The 18,341-nt window shown below is 48.7% G+C and overlaps 1 protein-coding gene across 2 annotated transcripts in view; it reads left to right on the forward strand.

Annotated features, from left to right (window-relative positions):
- The first annotated feature begins 12,117 nt into the window (after positions 1 to 12,117).
- The window catches only part of ZFHX3 (zinc finger homeobox 3), a 208,970-nt gene continuing 202,746 nt past the window's right edge, over positions 12,118 to 18,341 (forward strand). For both annotated transcript variants that reach the window (XM_027715968.2, XM_039386167.1), the window contains exon 1: positions 12,118 to 12,223. The gene's annotated coding sequence lies outside the window, so the exon portion shown is untranslated. The remainder of the gene's footprint in view (positions 12,224 to 18,341) is intronic.

An 18,341-nucleotide genomic window follows, 5' to 3' on the forward strand; every position in this document is an offset into this window, starting at 1 on the left:
ATTCCTGTGATGGTGTGAGGCCCTGGCACAGGTTGCCCAGAGAAGCTGTGGCTGCTCCATCCCTGGAAGTCTTCAAGGCCAGGTTGGACAGGGCTTGGAGCAACCTGCTCTAGTGGAAGATGTCCCTGCCCATGGCAGGGGGTGGAACAAGATGACTTTTAAGGTCCCTTCCAACCAAAACCAGTCCATGATTCTGTGAAGTCTCAGGTTTGGATTTCTTTCACTGTCTGCCAAAGAAGGAGGATTTTTCCTTCTTTTTGCCCCCTCTAAATTGGTTTAGAGATTGCTCTGATTTGATTAGGTATGAGAATGATTAACTTCCATTTGTTGCATATTTTAACCCCAGAAAGTGCAACAGGCAGTGCAAGATGGGGGCTGTTCATTGATTCTAGGTTCCCAGCTCTCCTCGGAACCAGGAATGCTCTGGCTGCAGCTCTGCACCCACTGGCACTGGCCATGAAGGAAGAGCGTGTGATATTTGCAGAATTCCAGAATATTTGTACATTTTACAACAGTCCCTGGTCTCTGTTGGAGGAAAGTGTAAGAGAGTGAAATGGTGGGGTCACAGTTCAGCCCTTGGCTTTTTCCAACCTGGAATCAAACAGCAGCTCAGAAATGGATGACTTGGAAGGAAACGAGTTCCCAGAGCCTTGTTTACCTGATGAGCAGTAAATGTTTAACAACCTCAGAGTGTGCTTCAGAGGAACCAAGTGATTGCAGTTGCCTAAAGAGAATGGTACAAAAGAGATTAAGAAGACACTGTATGAGTACCTGGTGCTTCATGGGCTCCAAAACGTCCCCAGAAGGTGTCAAGCTGCTTATTTTCCTGAAGTGGCACTTGGAGAAGAACGTTTCCCTCCCAGATCCAGGTGACCCATTAGCACCGGCTCGCTCTGGGAAAGCTCACATGCAGTTGTTGGAGCTGCTGGCAGCCTGATCTTCCCACCGGTGACCTCAGTTCCATTGGATTTAGGCTGCTCTGGTGGGGACTGAGAGCTGAGACAGGGACACCAGGACTGCCAGCCCCAGGCTGAGTCCTTGGCACCAGCCGGGGTTTCCCCCTCTGCAGAAGTTGCTCCAAGGACTAAACAAGAGGGGCTTGGAGACTTTGTTTAAATACAGAGTGTGGAGCCCCTATGAGGAATGTGAGCTCCCTTACACAGTGGGTTTGTTATGTCACTGAGCATGTGGGAAGAGCAGAGTGACTTTTTAAGGTCTTTAAAATCTTCTTCTCAGCACATTCTTGTCTATAATTTTTATCTCCACTATGTAATAATGAAAAAAATAGTATTCCTTAAATAGCTGCCAAAAATGGGAAATGAATGAGCAGTAATGTTTCCAAAACACAAACTTTTTCAAGTTGGATTGTGCATATTCTTTGTCTTTGGACCTGTACCTCCTACAAACTGCAGGCACTTTTTCCACCCTCTGTTTTTCCATTATCTACTTTGTTCTGAAGTTTTCCTGTGTTTGGAGCAAATTTTCCTTTTAGAATTTGAGTTTTTCTTCTTCCTGCGCTCCTGTGCCTCAGGAGTAGTTAGACTTTGCTATGAGCCTGTTGGTCCCAAGTCTCAGGGAGTGAGAAAATTGGAGAGGATGCCAATGACTGCCACGTTGATCAAGAGCTCATAAGCAGTTTGTTGTTAGATTAACATGCCCCAGGCTTTCAGTCCAGGGTGCCAGGACACAAGGACGTTTACATGTCATTGATTCTGCTTGTGGGGAGAAAGATCAGTTTAGTGACTTTCTGAGGTTCTTTCTAGTCCTGTTTTCTATTGGGATCTGTTAGTGAGACGGATGCAGATAGTGCTTAAAAAGTCTAAGTGGAACACCTCTTTCCCAAGTAAAACCATAGGAGACTGGGAGAAATCGTGTCCATCTTAGCATATGTATTTCTCAGAATCAAAAAACAATTCCATAATTCCCAGTTTTAACTGCATGGAAAAATCTAAACTCTTACCTAAGTGTGAATGGGAGACAGTTGTGTGGCTCCATGGGATGTGGGAATGGCATGTTGTGTTCTGTGGCTCCATGGGATGTGGGAATGGTGTGCTGGGTTGAGCAAATGCTGTTTGCATGTTCCTGCCATGGGTCCCTTGGCCAGTTCTGTTCAGTGTCTCTGAATTTCTCCTGGGCTTGGTTGCTGTTGTAGGAATAACGCGCTTTAGCATTTTTCTTAGCTCTCTCTTTCCCCTCTACCCACCTAGTGAACTACAAGGCTCTAAATATAGGTCACCCCCAGCAATTAGGGAAGAGTTGCTGGTTTTGAAGGATTCAGCAAGCAGGAAGCCCAGTTTCCAAATGAGTTATCAGGTGAGATGATGTTTGGCCTCAGCTGGAGTGATTGACAGGGGGTCTTCATGTTCACAGATACATTATTTAGACATGGGGAGATATAAGAGATCTTCTGCACTAATTACTTCGAAGGCTGTATTAATCACAAGACACTTTAATACTCAATCAATACTTGCATTTGTCAATGACCTTGTAAATCTCCTCCACTTTAACTCTGCCGTGTGGCAAAAGCGTCGCTCGGCATCTTCAGGGGGCTGGTTTTATACGGCTGTTGCTCAGTAAAATACACATTTGGCAAAGTCTCAGTTCCAGTGTTTAAAATTCAATTTCAGAGGTGGAAATAGGAAGAGGACAGATGTTAAGGCAGCTGTGTAGCTCTGTTCTAACCACAGGGTCATCATTTTTGGTGTGAATTGGGCTCACACCTGCTGAAGGGGACATTTCACGTGGCGTGGATGAATTCTGGCTTCACTCAAAGACTGGACCATGGTGACTTGATGGCAGAAGAATGAGGTCTTTGCCCTGCTCTGTGTTATAACTGGATGTGTGTGTTAATGGGAGGATACTGGAGTGCTGGCCCTAATATCTTTTAGATGTCAGGGACATGAAACTTGGTAATTTCATCAGAGTAAAAGAAGAAAGTAAAATAATGTCTTCAAATTCAGATAAGATTGTACTGCAGCCCAGATATTCAGAAGTGGAAAAGTCATTATTTTGGTTTTCTATAAGTCACTGAGCTAGTACAGGGAAACTAAGAGGAAAAAAAACCCTGTGCACTGTGAACTCCTGGCTAGTTGGAGCTGTTGACATTTTAAGAATTTTTCCAGGTGTTATCCTGTTGTTTGAGCAGATATTTCTCATAGTCCCAATGGAATTGTACAACTAATAATATTTTACCTGCCTGTGTTTGTATTTTTTTTCTGTATTTTGGAGTCCTATGGGTAGTTTACTCAACTGCTTATATGTGGCAACCAGAAAGTAAAGCCTGGCCCTCCGATAGGTCCCAGAGTTGCTGAGGCTGGAAGGCACCTCCGGGATTGCCCCACGAAGCCAGTATATCCATGTCTGTCTTGCACCCGGGATCCCAGAACTGTGCCTGGTGTTCCAGACATGGCCTCTGCCGTGCTGAGCAGAGGGGAAGGGTGGCATCACCTCCCTCCAGCCCCCGGCCGTTTTCCTCCCAGCACATCCCAGCCCTTCTGGCTGCCTTTGCCATCAGGGCACGCTGCTGGCTCGTGGTCAGCCTGACAGCCCAGGGCCCCAGGCCCTCCTCTGCAGGTTACCCTGCCGTGTGCTGGTGCTGGGCGCTCTGCTCCCTGCCTGCAGGGCTGGGCTTTGCCCTCTCTTGAATTCCATGGGTCCTGTTGGCCCCATTGAGGTCCCCCTGAAGGGCAGCACAACCCTCTGGTGTGTCTCCCGCTCCTGCCACTTTGACACCCTCCTCAGCCAGGCTGGAGATGAGCTCTGAGTGTATCCAGCTGGTTAAGGAGGCTCTGCACCCCTTGGCCCTGCTATGGACCCACAGAGTGTCCCACACACTGGCTCCCAGCAATCCCAATGAACCTGACAGGATTCTTGTGCCAATTCAATGCCTTTTTTCCTAGGATTCCTGTTGGTAATTGTTACAGCATTCCTGCTTTGCACTCTAACCTTGGTATCAGATCTGCAGGGCAAGGTTTGCAAATGTTTCGACTATTTCATTACTCATCGTGCGTGACCCTTTTCTTTATAGTTAGGAAGGATTTTTCTTTAAAAACCCCTTTATTGGGTCAGTACTTAATTTCCCCATCCCTGGCACAGCAGTTTGGGCTGGCACACAAGCCCACCTTCCCATGTCCTCCGCTCCTGCGTACATTATGCTCTTTATAGCAGTTTTATCTCTATGCTCCTTTCTGTGGAGTCCTCCTGTGGAAATCTCAGCATCAGTCTACAAAAATTGCCCTTTCCCATTGCAACTGCCCCTGTCTTAGTCACTGCTGTCAGCTCTGGAGCTGCTCAGCTGCAGAGAGAGGGGAGTTTAGTGCTTTCCCTCTGCTCTCAGGCCATTTTTCCTATGCTTCTTTTTTATTCTTTTATTTTATTTGTGGTCCCTGTCATTCTGCCGGGGCAAAGGGGTAAAGAGATTTGACACTAAGTGCGAGGAAATGCTGTATCTGGAATCTATCTTCCAGACGGCAAAAGAATAAAAATTCATGGCAGGACAGCGGCTGCTGCCACGTTCCCCAAGACATATTGCAGGTAGCGTTATTTATTGTGGCACGGAGTTCATAGAAGTGCTACCTCAAAGCACCCGGAGAGATCCTAAAAAGCCCATCTCCCATCAGGTGCAGCAGATTTATGGCGGCAGGCAAGGAGGGGGTCAGCTCCGGGCGGGAGCAGCTCCGGGCGGGAGCCTGGCTGGGCTCCGAGCGGATGCGGCTCAGGGCCATCGGCTGCGAGCGGGGATCGAGCCGGCAGCGCCGGCCGTGCACTGGCAGGGACACGACGCCTTAGACAAGGAGCGCGGGCGGAGGGCACGGGCAGGCCCTGGGAGCAGCAGCTCTGGGGGCGAGCACAGCGCTCGCATTTTAGGTTAATGCAGAGCAGGAGCGCGGGGGCGGGACGGACTGATGCTCTCCTGAGGAGCGATGTGCTGCTCCCTGAGCTGGAGGCTGGTCTCTCCCACGGCGATGTGCCCGTCTGACCTCGCTCTGTCCCGGCCAGGAGGGCAGAGGCTGTGCCCCTCACGGCCCCGGGCGGGGGGCAGCGGGCTGGACACGGACACGTGAAACCCCGCGGTCCCACCGGCTGCCCCGCCAGAGCAACAGGGCGAGGGTGGGCCCGTGGCACGGCTTCCACCTCGGATTCTGGGGCAAAACAGCTGGTTCCTGGTCGTCAGCCTGGCGGTTAATGGGTGTGCAGTGTTCACGTGTGTTCAGCTGTACAGCTCTGACCCCTGCCCTGGGCAGTCCCCTCCCTCACGGGTCACGTCAGCAGTCACAGCTAGGGCAGGCACGTTCCTGATCCGCTTCCACCCTGTCAGCTCTTGCATCCTTTTCTGAAAATAATTGGTTAGCACATTCAAAATTACTGGATTTTCCTAAAAAATCAAGTTACCTCAAGTTGCTCCAGGGGGAGTTTAGAATAGATATTACGGAAAATATCTCCATGGAAAGGGTTGTCAAGCACTGGAAAAGGCTGCCCAGGGAAGCCATGGAGTCCTTATCTCTGGAAGTGTTCAAAAAACTTGTGGATGTGACAGCTCAAGACAGTTTAGTGGTGAACGTGGTGGTGCTGGGCTGGCCGTTGGACTTGGTCATCTTTAAGGTCTTTTCCAACCTTAAAAAAATCTGTGATTCTATGATTCTAAATCCAAAGCAGCTCTCAAGGCTGGAGCTGAAGTTCAGAGCTCATCGTCCTGGATACTGGTCCTGTGTATCCAGGCAGCAGGCACAGACCTGTTCTGGTCATGAATTCAGATTTCACTCAGGGTAAACAGCCTACAGCATCCCTTGGACTAGAGACAATTCTGAAATGCAGAGGGAAGTTGTGTGAGTGTCTTTGGCAGTGTAGGCTTCTGCATCATCTTTAGTTGTAGTTGTTGGGCATCAGGAGAGATGAATCCAACAAATTGGGGGAAGTGAAATAATAGCAATGTTCAGTCATAAGTGGGGCTGATTTTGTAGAAGATACATATAAAAGGGCATCTTGCTAATTTTCTGTTGTGCTGTAGCTGTTCAGCTGCTGTACTGAGAAGTATTGATGCCTTCCCCCCCCCATGGTAATTCACTTGAGAAAAATCAGAAAGCTAAATAAAAAGAAATAGTCCTTTATAGAGGCTTGTGACCGAAAATTACCTTGAGGCATTTTTCTGCATATTACTTGATCTTTGTCTGCTCTCCTACACCTCTGTTGTCTCATTGCTCTTCTCTCACCGTGGGAGAAATGTGGATTGTAAAGGATTCATGTGCTTTCACAGAATGACATTGCAAGTCCTGTGGACAATCGATGCTTCCTGAGCAGTGAAGGAAACTGTGACTGGGATTGTGCAGGCTCTGGGAGGGAGTTACAGAGCATTTATTCACTCAGGGTTCTCGGAAACCTTCTGCAGGGTGGTAAATTTCAGAAATGTTGGAAACCTCAGAAGACATTAAAGACCTCTCTCAAACTATTTAAATGCAGTACTGATGCCTCATTAAACCTTGGAGGCCTTCTGGACATTGCTTCCCCCTTTCTCTGCTCTTGGAGTCCCTGTTTTCTCATGATTTTTGACAATTTAAAGACAAAGATAAACTCATGTCTGCAGATTTTGGAGCCCCAACAGAGTGACCACAATAAACATGAGAGCAATAGGGAGCAACAAGTCCTCCGCTCACAGAACCACACAAAATCAGATGATGTTAGCTAAGCTAAAAGCAACTTTGCTCTCCAAGTGCTTGTCCTAACCCTGCATCTGCCCATCAGACATGGATGCTTTTTGCAGAGCTCCCAGATCAATAAACATCTGGATTTCTGAAGACAGAGGAAGTTATCAGCAGTGACACAGGATTCTGTATCTTGTTATTAGAGGTTTGTGGGGCCTCCTTTGATGATGGTGTGAGCCAAGCAGTTTTCCATGGTTTTTCCAGCAGTTTCCTAGGATTCATCTCCTTGCCTTCACATCTCACCTGTGCCACCTGCCTTGCCTGCCATTTGCTGCTGTTGGTTTAGAATCGTAGGATCATGGAATGGTTTGGGTTGGACCTTAAAGCTTATCTCCTTCCACCCCCTGCAAAGGGCAGGGACACCTTCCACTAGAGCAGGTTGCTCCAAGCCCTGTCCAAGGTGGCCTTGGACACTTCCAGGAGTGGGGAATCCACAACTCAGTTCCTTTTCCAGCTCCAGAGCTGAAATACATCACCCAGCTGCGGTGGAGGTGTGGAAAACACCGATGGCCGTGCAGTGTTCAGTGTGACCTCACAGCCCCGCGGGTCCCCTGCCGCTGCCTCGCCGTGCCGGCCCTGCGGGGGCCGTGCGTGTTCCCACTGCTGGCTTTTCCTCCCGGCCAGCTGGAGGTTATCAGGGCCAGAGGCTGCTCTCCAGCCTCATAAACCTCGTGTGTTATTCGGAGTCATGACTCTCCCATTCAGCCGTCTGTGCTGTTCCGTGGGACAGATAATCCCTCAGCGTGCCTGGTGGAAGCTGTGGTATTGATTTCTGTCTCTCTCTAAACCTCAGTTGTGTTCAGTGTGTGTTAGACATCTGAAGGAATATCCAGTGGGCTCCAGGGGCAGCCAGGGAGCACAGCACAGGCAGTGGTGCTAGCAGTCGTTTGCCTCTAGTTTGGGACACAACAGGAAGGGAGCAGTGGGCTCCCTGAGCTCTGGTAGAACTCTCGGAAGATTTAAACAAGCATGACACCACTGGCTCACTAATCATTGATAAAGTAGGTTTTTAGGGTTTTATGTGTTAGAGGACTTGATGGTCCATCTGAGGACATCCAGGGGCCTCTGAGGAGGGAGATGGTGTTTGGGGAAGGAGATACACTTCCTGAGCTGAACACAGATGCAGGTGCAGGGGAGCCACTGCCATGGACTTTTCTTCAGTTTACCCCCTGTAAGTCGTGAGAAGCCTCCAAATTCCAGGGCCCCTGTTGGCAGGACGTACGTGGCTCTCTGGAAGCACATTTGGGCTGGATCTGTTGGATTTCCAGTCTTCGGGGTCTGTTATCCTACCCAGTGTCACCTTCTGCCACATATCCTGTTCCCAGACCGACTCTGGCTCCAAAGAGCTCCTTTATGTGGAGGGAGCGGTGGATGATTAGGAAGGTTATGTGGACACTGGAATTGAAGCTTAGAGCTGAGATGAGAGGGCTGAAAGAGGCAAAAAGAAGGATTTAGCATATTTTTAATTAAAATAACAAGCTGGGACCTGTCACTACATAGATTCCTTTGTATCCTGAGTTCCTTTCCCTCTTTTCATCTTTGACTTTTTAGATTAGGCACTCTCAGAGCAGGGATCACATTTTCCTCTGATCTGGAAAATGCCTGGCATGCTTTGAGGGCTGGCATTGTCTATGCAATAATGAAATAACCACAGTTTTAGTCTCATTGCTGTCTAACTCCTATCTGCCCTCATTGGGAGATAGTTAGCACTTAAAATGATTGCACCTACCAGTTACATTATGCTTTTGGTTGTTCACAAGTTAATCCTCCTACCACTCTGAGATCAGAACCAGTACGGCCACTCTATGAATTTGGAACAGACGCAGAGATGGTAGCTTTTTCTCCCAAAAGGTGGTGGTGGTGGTGGTCACTGTGTGCTGCATAAACACAAACCTCATCCCAATTTGAGCATCTTACAGTAGGGAATTAAGAAAAAATGTCTAATGTGTCATGTTCTTTATTTATGTTAAATTAGAAATTAGTAGATTAAGTCAGATTTTGCTCTATTAAACATGCACAGGCTGGTTAAAAAGTGACCCTATCAATCAAAATGGTGATTGTATCACATTATTTAAAATTTGTTCTAACAGTGGCACAACTCAGAAAAACTGGATCTTTTAAGCAAAGCTTGATCTTCCACCCATGTAATTTAGCATAAAACCTCGAAAAGAAGCAAAGCAAACTCAAGTAATTGCAAAATACAAATTTTAATAGACCTAATCCTCTGGAGTATCTCTGTCAGGGGAGTTGAATTTGGATTTGTTTGTACAGATGAGTCTAAATTTAACACTGGTACAGAGCTGTTCCCAGGCTCTATCTGCTGGGAGAGGTGCTTCTGGTACACAGCGGGAACAGTGGATGTGTCGGTGGAGCCTAGAGAAGGTGTTGGTGCCACTGTACAAAATATGCTGCATCTGTTTATATGTCCATCTTGACCTTAGGATTTCACCCTTTCCTAAATTCATTGAGATGGGAATCAAAATACCTGCTCTCTCTCCAGCTGATATAACCCCCCCCCCCAAACATGACTTTGGTTTACATGTAATTTTTTTTCCTTAAAATACTTGCAACTGCTTACAGATTTATTAATCCATTCTTGTGTTCCCTGGCCATAATTCACAGGGGCTTTGACACCAGGGTCTGCACCCTGTGTCTGTGTGAGACCACCAGTGTTTGATTCTGATCATGGCACTCTTCTGTGTCCTGTTCTGTCCCAGATGACTTGGCCAGACTGTCCTGGGTTTTCTTTTCTGAAGCTTTCAGACATGAATAGTTTTGCCACTAAATATCTTTGTTACTCTGATTAGAGGTTTCCTTCTGTTTTAATATTTGTCCAGCACTAACGATCACTGGGTGTTGCTTTTAATGATAGCATCTGCTCCAGCTGTAGGAGAATAGAAATAGTCTCAGCCATGCGCATAGGTCAAAGACTTGGCCACTTTTTCCTCTAAACTGAGTCCAGGCAACTTATTTCTCCAGAGCTGTTGGTCTAAGCCAGCACTTTCATTCTGGAGATGAAAGGTGAGTGCCAGGTTGTGGGGCTGCCGAGGCTCTCCATCTCCGTTCCCCATTAGCACCTGGGAGCGGAGCGGGCAGGTGGAGCAGGCTGAGCGTGCCTTTGCAGCACCACCTAAAATCACGTTTGATTTGCTCCCTTTGATGGCGTGTTCACAGTCATCTTGCCACGACTCTGATCTTCTCTAGCTGCATGGCCCTTTAAATCCCCTGTTTCAAATAGGAAGGAGAAAGCGATCTGGTGGAGCCCTTCCCGTCCTTCGGATCCGCGCTCTTATTAAGGCTCATATCTATTACTTTCTTCCTTTCTGAAGGAGTCAGCTTGATTCAGTACTTTTGGGACTTGGTGACATTAATGTATCTGTTTTATGTAACACGGAGTCATTATTAACAGAATCCTAGATCATAAAAAAAGGGATAACGAGAGACGAGGAGGGTTTTTCCCCTTGAAGCTAATGGCAGCGGTGCCGGGGTCAGGGAGCCGCCGCCTGATTGGGTGCGCGGCCACCGCAGTGGCATTTCTGCAGTTTCATCAGAAAGTCTAAATAATCCATGTGAAAACTGAGGGTTATTTACAGAAGATATATACGAGCAGCGTGAGCCAGCGAGGTACCGAGCATCGCCTTGGCTCTCAGCGCCTGCCTTTGTGCTGGGATGCTGCTCCTGCTGCCGCTGGTGCGAGGACACGGACGGGCCGTCAGCCGGGCCACGCTGCCGTGCGGGGGCTGGAGTCGTGGGCACCAGAATTGGAGAATGTTAAAATGAGAGCAATACATGGGTTCCGAGGGAAGGAGGGGAAACTGTTCGTTTAGTGCTGCTCTAGGAAGGAGTAGGGGGGAAGGTGGGGTAACCTTATAATTGATATGTGTGCACTGCAAGGGTGGGGAGCTGCTCCCCTTTGGCGCCCCAGCCTCGGTCCCAACCTGGAGCCATTCCCTGACAAAAGCTTTGTATTTTCTGTGTTTGAGCAGGGGCTGCCCCTAAGCCGGGAGAAGGGACAGAAGCAGAGACTGTGGTGCTCAGAGGGCTCTAACCCAGAGACCCTGCAGTGAGAAGGGGCTGAAGTAGCAGTGGAGGCTTTGATAGTCTCTTCATCTTGGAATCACAGAATCCCAGACTGGTTTGGGTTGGAAGGGACCTTAAAGCTCATCTCATTCCACCCCCTGCCATGGGCAGGGACACCTTCCACTAGACCAGGTTGCTCCAAGCCCCGTTCAACCTGGCCTTGGACACTTCCAGGGATGGGGCAGCCACAGCTTCTCTGGGCAAATGTCTTTCAGGATTGTCCAGTACCTCAGAAAGTTGGTGGAAAGCAAGCAAGCCATGCCAGAGAAATTACCATCCAAGTCCATATGCTCTTGATTGGCGTTTGATTTTTTTTCTACCTTCAAGTTTTAGACTTACTTACAGGAATCTGAAATGCCTCCTTTGCTTTTTAGTTCTCTGTTTTAATAATTTTACTTTTCTTGGTAAGCAGTTTTGTTTTATATAAATTGAGGCATGAGTATTTGGAGAGGGGGAGAACTTGGGATGTTTTCTCTAAGGTTTTATTAAAGAATCACACACTCTTATAAGATGATGTAAAAGAAATAGCAGTTACACCAGGCAGAGCACGGCAGCTTCTTTTCACCCCTGTCTCAGCAACACGAGTAGTGATCCGCTGTACAGTGGTTGGTGCTTCCTGGCATGGTGATGCAGGCCCAGCAGCGACAGCTCCTTCTCCTGTGCCAACCCCCCGCCCAGCACCTGCCACACAGCGAGCATGGGGAGCTCAGGGCCCTGCCCAGGGGTCCAGCAAGGACGTGTGACGTTTTTCATAGCATGCCATGACCCAAATCTAGAGGTGAGACTACTGTGGGGCCAAAACCCTGAGATATTCCCAGCTTGGAAGTCCGCAGCCTTTGAGAGCCAAAGAGCCAGTGTTAGTTGGTTGCTAAGTTAGGAACCCCAAACCCAGTCCATCCTGCTCTCTTGACTTAGACATTTACTATCTTAGAATTTTACTATTAATTTTAAATATTAAATAAACCTCTTGGCTACTTCTTTAGTTACATGACTATTCACTGAAGATTTGACAAAGTCTTTTGTCTTTTGTCCTCTTCTGCACACTTAGGAGTTCTCTTTTATAACTATTTTCGTCATTCTGTTCCTGAAATGAGCATAGTTGTCAGCATGGGAGCTCCCCCTTGTCTGGGGGAACTGGTATCAGGACACATGTTGTCAGGAAACCACCTCTCTTGCTGGTTCCTGACATTTTGCTGCTGGCTGAGATCTTAGAGCAGTGCCTGTGCTTCTCCCTTCCCTCTCAGCAGTTCTCCTTGCGAGGGGTGGTGTAAGGAATTAATCTGCTGTAATTTCTGCTGTTTGCAGGAACCAGATTTATGACAAAGGAAGGACAGGCTGTTTCCCTGCAGCTAAACTTGCCATGGAGACCATAACCAAACAGTGTTTGGCTTTGGAGGTCTGTGGTCAGGCTGGGCTGTCAACATGAGGTGCAGAACTGGTTGTAGGTACGTGCAGGGTTAGAGGTGATGGGAATAAAACTGCTGTCAGGGCCGTGAGTTGAGCTCCCTAAAGCTCAGATTTGACACAAATGTATAGAATATTAAAACCGGTGTAGTTCCTGTTTTCCTTGGAATTCTGGTTTCTAACACTCAGTGTTTTCCACCACAACCACTGGCATTGGGAAGGTTTTTAATGGAAGGCTGGACTGTGTTCGGCTGCAGGCAGGAGCTTTAAGGAAGCCGCAAAGTAGGATGGATAAAACCTCCCCAACAAAATCTTGGCTTGTCAACTCTAGAATTGGGTAACTTGGTGGAAACCCCGGGTCTGAACCCCAAGTGGGGGCCTCAAATGCAGCCCTTGGCTGAGTTTGCAAATGGCTGCATTGGTTCTCTGGAGCAAAGCACGTTCAGAGCCATTGGACGTGTTTGTTACAAACACTTCTTTCAATTTGCTTTAAGATTAAACTTGGCCACAAGGTCACAGCTTAGGGGGAAATTCTGGAACGATTTTCAAAGCAGTTAATTTGGACATTTTTCAACTATTTAAATGCAAATACAAATGAATAAATAATTTATGCATTGCTTTAACTGAAAAATATTTTAGTTTAAGAATGCACAAATTGTCCCACAATTAGTATGGCCTGTCTGTGGAGCAGCTGGCACTTGGGAGAAGCAAGTTCTAAACCTGGGAAAGGGGCCACGTAGCACTCGGTACCTTCCCAGTTGTGTTTACCTTCGTATCTGTTGCTTTGACTGGGCTGTTATGGAGCGAAGGAAACTGTGACAGTACAATAATACGCACTTTAAAAAAAGATTATAGAACCTATTACAAAGTTGTTTAAAAATCATTATTATACTGTAATGGAGTTAAATGCTGTGTTTATGTAAGGCTTTAATTCCTGAGGAATTCCAAACTGTGGGGCCAGGATAACGTGACAAAACACTCTTAACTTGGAGACACGTGTGTGTGTTTGTGGTGGAGCAAAGGCTCCTGCAGTGACCCAGCACATACAGGGAAGTAATTTGTTTTCAGAAAAACAGTTTTTAAAAGTTTGCAAAGCTACATTAAATTGAAGAGAATGAACAAAAGTGAAGATATTTTAGAAAAATTAGAAAAAATGAAAATGTCTCTGTTTCGTTCACAAGGTTTTCTCTTGAAACAGAACATTTTAAAAACCCCACAGTCCAAATGAAAGGTTTTGCTTGCATCAAACAAAATATTCTTATCAAACCCAAAACATTTTGTAGTTTTGCTTCAGGAATATAAATGTTTCCATTTAACATGAAACACTTCTTTCAGGCTCTGGGTTTGGTGGTCAGTTCCCAACTAGAAAAAAGCAGTGGATTTATATCAAAAAGGGATGAGGCTGTACCAGGGCTCCCAGAGGTCAGGATGACCTTTTGCTGGGGTGCTGTGGCTATCTGTGAGTGTCCTGCCCCTTGTCCAGCTGGGCATTCCCAGCTGCCCAGTTTTGCTGCCGGGTGCTGCAGCAGGTCGGGCTCCTTTTCCTGGAGCTGTTAAAGGCCACGGTGAGGCCATCGGCCCTTTCAATTACACTGCCCTGAATCCCTTAATCTCTTTAAGTAGCTCCCCTGTTCTCATCTCATCACGCTCATTACCTCCTGTACCATCTCTATCCCAATCCTAATCTGGAGTGGAGAGTAAATAGGCTGTTGTGGGGTTTTTTTCTACTTTTATTCTACTTGGAGTTAGCTGCAGAACAGAAGGCTCCGGGGAGACGTTAGAGGTCTTTCCAGGGCCTAAAGGGGCTCCAAGAGAGCTGGAGAGGGTCTTTGGACAAGGGCCTGGAGTGCTAGGACAAGGGGAATGGCTTTCCACTGCTAGAGGGCAGAGTTAGATGGAATATTGGGAAGGAGTTCTTGGCTATAAGGGTGGCGAGGCCTGGCACAGGTTGCCCAGAGAAGCTGTGGCTGCCCCTGGATCCCTGGAAGTGTCCAAGGCCAGGTTGGATGGGACTTGGAGCAACCTGGTCTAGTGGAAAGTGTCCCTGCCCATGGCAGGGGGTGGAATGAGTTTGATGGTCTCTTCCCACACAAAACATTCTACAGTTCTGTGATTTGTTTTATACATCAGCAAACAAAAAAACAGCAGTTTGGTGGCACTGTGTATGTTTGGGACTGTCTTTGCTTGCCTTGGTCCTGAGGGAGGTACAGAGAGCATCAGAGCAGCACGAGGTGTGTTGTCCTGGCAGGGAGCTCTGGCTCCTCCTGCCATGGGCTTCCCCATGACAGGGGTAGAGTCAACCTCCCTCCTGGGTCTGACTCCCCCATGTAAGCCAGGACATTTGGTGACAGAGGTGACACCGCCTTGGACTTGCCCAGGTAGCAGTGCCTGAGCCACGTCCCTGTGCATGTCAGACGGGGCAGGGGCTCCCCTGGCCATACCTGTCCATCAGCCCCAGCAGGAACGCGGCACTGGCTCCGCAGTCGGGGGGTCCTGTGGGTAACCCCCAGTGTGTCTTGAGCTCAGGGTGAAAAACATGGACTAACTGATTAAAAATAGCAGTGCCAGAATCCTAACAAGATTATTTAACTTTTAAGGGGGGTGGGAGAACATTTTTTCATGCATTATTATTGATTTTCAGTATTGTACAAAACCCGGCCATGTACAGCAATAACACGGGAAAAGATACAATCATTGCAAACCAATTACAGCTCAAACACCCGGTTCTGGACGGCGGCTGCGCACCCAGCCCCTCCTCCAGCTCTGGCCCCGCCAGCAATGCACACCCAGGGGTAAAAAACCCACAAAACCAGGATTTAAAACGTAACAACTCCATGTCCTGCTGCAGTGCTCTACGAGGGATTTCCTCCCTGAGATGCTGACTATGTATCTTTCCCTTCTGCAGTCAGTCACTGTCTGTCTGTCCTGTTCCCAAGCAAGGAGGCAAAGCAGGATGTGACCCAGAGGAGCCCTCCCCAATCCAAGGCAGATGTTTGTGGGAGCACTCCAGTGAGCAGAGCAGTGTCTTCATCACAGAATCCCAGAATGGTTTGAGTTGGAGGGGACCTGAAAGCCCATCTCATCCCACCCCCTGCCGTGGGCAGGGACACCTTCCCCTAGACCAGGTTGCTCCAAACCCCGTCCAACCTGGCCTTGAACAGTCCCAAAGATGGGGCAATTGGCCACATCCTGGTGTGCCTCAGCCTCTACACAGATCCATGTCCCTCCCACAGTCCCTCACAGAGCAATGCCAGGGCTCGATAAATGGCTTCATTTGCTGCGTGGAGCGGAGCTGTGCCCTGCAATTGATGGTGGCTCTGTGTGTGTGTGGGGTGACTTGGGGACACGGGTCCAGCCATGTGTGTGCCAGCCCTTGTAAGCAATGGAGTGTAAAAAAACAGACAACCAAAACCTCTCTAGGACTGTGAAAGTTTTATGGTCATTTTTCCAATTACATAATAGAGTTCATAATCTGTTATGAATTAGCATAAATAGGAATCAGCCCACAGTTAAGAAAATAAGTTAAATTGCATTTTGTGAAGCATTGTTCTGTCTGTTTGAACAGTTTGCTCTTGTGCTGCTAACCTGACAAATTTGGTAATTCACAGCATTCTCCTCAGAATCAGTGGGAATTACTGAGGTTTTACAACAGGCTACAACAGCCTTGGGTACTGCAGACAGGTCTGTTTCAAGAGAGCAGAGTGTCCTTCAAAAGCCAGACTGCTGAGTCTGTGTAATGTTGGATATTGAGAGAAATTCCTTCATGGAAAGGGTTCTCCAGCACTGGCAAAGGCTTCCCAGGGCAGAGGTGGAGTCCCCATCCCTGGAGGGATTTAAAAGCCGTGTGAATGTGGCACTTGGGGACATGGGTCAGTGCTGACCTTGGCAGTGCTGGGGGAACAGTTGGACTCGATGAGCTTAGAGGGCTTTTCCAACCCAAACTGTTCTGTGATTCTATTCTGGCCATCATCAGGCAGGTGGGAAACACCACCCAGAAATGTTAGGAGCATCACCAGCTTAGTGGGCATAATTTGTGGATGGCATTTTGGCTGTCATCATGGCATCCTCAAATGACATCAGGAGTGATGTTCAAATGGCAGCTGGAGACAAAAAGGCAGCAAGGAGCATGTTTTCATCACCCCTCGTGGCTTGGTCTGCAGGGGGACACAGCCCCTGGGCATGGGGCCTGAGCAGGTCACTGGAGGAGCGTCTCCACTCCCTTGTGTGGGGTGATGATGGCTCCTCTGAGAGCTGCCTGGGAACTGGAGCAGCTGCTGCACAGCACAGTGCATCTGATACAGGGCATTAGTGAAACCAATCATATTTTCTCCATTTTCATCTCAGGTTTTCAGAATGATCTTGCATGTGGTCAGACCAGTGTGGTCAGGGTGCAGCCCAGTGTGATCAGGGTGCAGCCCTGTCCTGAGAGCATTTGGTTTGTTTGTAGCTGTCCAGAGTTGGGGAGGGGTGCAGTGGGTGCAGTGTGGGCTGTGTCCTGGCTGGTCACTCTGTGGCTGGTTTGGGGTGAGGGGTGGGAGGGACGTGCTCCCTGCTCCCTTCCCACAGCACCCGCACCAGCTCTGCAGCAATGATGCAGCTTTGGCCTTTCAGCATCTTGGAGGCAGTTGATTTTTCTAAATTTGCAGATTATCCATGACAGAGCAGGGGGTGTGGCAGCCGTCCCTTGCCCTGCTCCATCACACACTCAGCATCCTTCAGGCCAGACCTGAGGTTCTTGCCTCCTCTAGTGCCTCCACAGGCATTTCTGACAAAGAAGGGGAGTCCACAAGCCCTCACTTCTGAAACAAAAGCCTAATGAAAGGGTCGGCAGGCCCTGGCTCAGTGGTGGCTGTAGTTCTTGGCAGGGTGTGACATGCCCATCCTCCTGAATTAGCGTGGGGCACACGGAATTTGGCACGGTGCTAATTGCGATCAGATGGGAACAAGTGGCCTCAGTGTGTGGGCACGTGGTGGGACAAGGCGAGCGCCCCGAGCCCGCGTGTGCCCCCGGCCCTGCACGAGGGGGGCAGGTGCTGCCCGACCGCTGCTGCCCCGGGCAGGCGTCGGGGCACCCCCGGCTCCCCGTGGGCTTTGTCTCTGTGCTGGCGAGGAGCACTCCGGCTGTTTAATGTGGGCTTTGTCGGATGCTCTTTCTTTGCTGTACAGTAACTCAGCTGCTGTAGAATCAAGGCAGCTGCTGATGGGGAAAGCTCCCTGCCAGTCACAGCCACGCAGGAGGGATTCCCACGTCAATCAGGAGCCCCAGGAGAGGAGCCAGTGAGGCTGGGCAGAGGGACAAGCCTCCTTTCACCAGAGCTCCCTTTCTAGAAAACAATCCTTTTGTGACAGGTTCAGAGCCATTTGTCTCCGTCATCCCATCCTACCAACTGTGGGACGTGAGCAGAGGCCATGCCCGGGTGCGGGAAGTTGCCCCGGGGGATGTGGGCTGTGCCCACTGCTGTGACACCGGGAGCAGGGCCACGAGCCACAATGCCATTCATAGACACATTCCTGGGCAGGGGGAGAGCAGCTTCAGCAGTCACTTCCTACCTGCGTCCATCCCACAACAATGAAAGGGATTTCAGCCCGTTTGCAATTGGATTTGGAGGATGATCTCCCAGGGTGGGAGGTGTTTGCTCCCTGTTCTCCCAAAACCAGGGGGATTTCTCACAGCCATGGCTTTCTGCTTTTATCGATCAGTCAGAGGATGGAGTCAGGTATTGACCAGGAGCTAACCTGGTAGCAGCCAAAGGAAAGTTGTCACATCTCCAGTGCCACCTCAGAGACTGAGGGAATCCAGCCTCCTACTAGCTGCTGAAGTCCAAGTGATGGATCCCATTATATGGCCCAAATAAGAAGCTTCAGCCTTCTGTTCCTCTGCTCTTCCTCTAAGGATTCTCTAAGAATGGGCGATGCTATTCTGTGTGGCCAAAAAAAAAAAAAAAGCAGACTTAGGACTTAGCCTGTCCTCTCCCTCTTGTCCAAGGGCACCAGGATCAAGTGGTTCCCCAAACCAATCCGTTTAATAAAGCAAACAGATATCTGCCTTTAAAAGAGGCAGATTTAAAATGCCTGGATTTTAAATCCAGGATCCTCCTCAGCCACGGACGTGCACCAGCATCCTGTCTCCAGTCTTGCTCTGGGAGGTTTGGCAGGAAC

The sequence above is a fragment of the Pipra filicauda genome, unplaced genomic scaffold (genome assembly GCF_003945595.2).
Source record: "Pipra filicauda isolate LSUMZ 115617 unplaced genomic scaffold, ASM394559v2 scaffold46_size3722508_pilon, whole genome shotgun sequence".
Lineage (NCBI taxonomy): Eukaryota > Metazoa > Chordata > Aves > Passeriformes > Pipridae > Pipra > Pipra filicauda.